The sequence below is a fragment of the Musa acuminata genome, unplaced genomic scaffold, assembly GCF_036884655.1.
Source record: "Musa acuminata AAA Group cultivar baxijiao unplaced genomic scaffold, Cavendish_Baxijiao_AAA HiC_scaffold_787, whole genome shotgun sequence".
Classification (NCBI taxonomy): domain Eukaryota; kingdom Viridiplantae; phylum Streptophyta; class Magnoliopsida; order Zingiberales; family Musaceae; genus Musa; species Musa acuminata.
The window spans coordinates 22501-25000 of NW_027021015.1; positions in this window are offsets into that span (position 1 = coordinate 22501).

Genomic DNA, 2500 nt, shown 5'->3' on the forward strand with positions numbered 1-2500 from the left:
TCGTGAGCGGAGCAAAACGTCAGCCATCTCAGCACCCTGGAACCCCCCGGGTGGCACAGGGCTGGATGGGGCTTTCGTATAGCAGGGACGGTGCTGCCTCTCGCTTCGCTCGCTGTTCGCCGCTCACCGCTCGCTCGCTCAGCCAAAAATGGCCAGTTTTGGCCCGTTTTTGGGCTGTTTTGGCCTGTTTTTGGTCCGTTCTTGCATGGCGCGGTGACCGTCGTGAGCGGAGCAAAACGTCAGCCATCTCAGCACCCTGGAACCCCCCGGGTGGCACAGGGCTGGATGGGGCTTTCGTATAGCAGGGACGGTGCTGCCTCACGCTTCGCTCGCTGTTCGCCGCTCGCCGCTCGCTCGCGCAGCCAAAAATGACCAGTTTTGGCCCGTTTTTGGGCTGTTTTGGCCTGTTTTTGGTCCGTTCTTGCGTGGTGCGGTGACCGTCGTGAGCGGAGCAAAACGTCAGCCATCTCAGCACCCTGGAACCCCCCGGGTGGCACAGGGCTGGATGGGGCTTTCGTATATAGCAGGGACGGTGCTGCCTCTCGCTTCGCTCGCTGTCCGCCGCTCGCCGCTCGCTCGCGCAGCCAAAAATGGCCAGTTTTGGCCCGTTTTTGGGCCGTTTTGGCCAGTTTTTGGCCTGTTCTTGCATTGCGCGGTGACCGTCGAGAGCGGAGCAAAACGTCAGCCATCTCAGCACCCTGGAACCCCCCGGGTGGCACAGGGCTGGATGGGGCTTTCGTATAGCAGGGACGGTGCTGCCTCTCGCTTCGCTCGCTGTCCGCCGCTCGCCGCTCGCTCGTGCAGCCAAAAATGGCCAGTTTTGGCCCGTTTTTGGGCCGTTTTGGCCAGTTTTTGGCCTGTTCTTGCATTGCGCGGTGACCGTCGAGAGCGGAGCAAAACGTCAGCCATCTCAGCACCCTGGAACCCCCCGGGTGGCACAGGGCTGGATGGGGCTTTCGTATAGCAGGGACGGTGCTGCCTCTCGCTTCGCTCGCTGTCCGCCGCTCGCCGCTCGCTCGTGCAGCCAAAAATGGCCAGTTTTGGCCCGTTTTTGGGCCGTTTTGGCCAGTTTTTGGCCTGTTCTTGCATTGCGCGGTGACCGTCGAGAGCGGAGCAAAACGTCAGCCATCTCAGCACCCTGGAACCCCCCGGGTGGCACAGGGCTGGATGGGGCTTTCGTATAGCAGGGACGGTGCTGCCTCTCGCTTCGCTCGCTGTTCGCCGCTCACCGCTCGCTCGCTCAGCCAAAAATGGCCAGTTTTGGCCCGTTTTTGGGCTGTTTTGGCCTGTTTTTGGTCCGTTCTTGCGTGGTGCGGTGACCGTCGTGAGCGGAGCAAAACGTCAGCCATCTCAGCACCCTGGAACCCCCCGGGTGGCACAGGGCTGGATGGGGCTTTCGTATATAGCAGGGACGGTGCTGCCTCTCGCTTCGCTCGCTGTCCGCCGCTCGCAGCTCGCTCGCGCAGCCAAAAATGGCCAGTTTTGGCCCGTTTTTGGGCCGTTTTGGCCAGTTTTTGGCCTGTTCTTGCATTGCGCGGTGACCGTCGAGAGCGGAGCAAAACGTCAGCCATCTCAGCACCCTGGAACCCCCCGGGTGGCACAGGGCTGGATGGGGCTTTCGTATAGCAGGGACGGTGCTGCCTCTCGCTTCGCTCGCTGTCCGCCGCTCGCCGCTCGCTCGTGCAGCCAAAAATGGCCAGTTTTGGCCCGTTTTTGGGCCGTTTTGGCCAGTTTTTGGCCTGTTCTTGCATTGCGCGGTGACCGTCGAGAGCGGAGCAAAACGTCAGCCATCTCAGCACCCTGGAACCCCCCGGGTGGCACAGGGCTGGATGGGGCTTTCGTATAGCAGGGACGGTGCTGCCTCTCGCTTCGCTCGCTGTCCGCCGCTCGCCGCTCGCTCGTGCAGCCAAAAATGGCCAGTTTTGGCCCGTTTTTGGGCCGTTTTGGCCAGTTTTTGGCCTGTTCTTGCATTGCGCGGTGACCGTCGAGAGCGGAGCAAAACGTCAGCCATCTCAGCACCCTGGAACCCCCCGGGTGGCACAGGGCTGGATGGGGCTTTCGTATAGCAGGGACGGTGCTGCCTCTCGCTTCGCTCTCTGTCCGCCGCTCGCCGCTCGCTCGTGCAGCCAAAAATGGCCAGTTTTGGCCCGTTTTTGGGCCGTTTTGGCCAGTTTTTGGCCTGTTCTTGCATTGCGCGGTGACCGTCGAGAGCGGAGCAAAACGTCAGCCATCTCAGCACCCTGGAACCCCCCGGGTGGCACAGGGCTGGATGGGGCTTTCGTATAGCAGGGACGGTGCTGCCTCTCGCTTCGCTCGCTGTCCGCCGCTCGCCGCTCGCTCGTGCAGCCAAAAATGGCCAGTTTTGGCCCGTTTTTGGGCCGTTTTGGCCAGTTTTTGGCCTGTTCTTGCATTGCGCGGTGACCGTCGAGAGCGGAGCAAAACGTCAGCCATCTCAGCACCCTGGAACCCCCCGGGTGGCACAGGGCTGGATGGGGCTTTC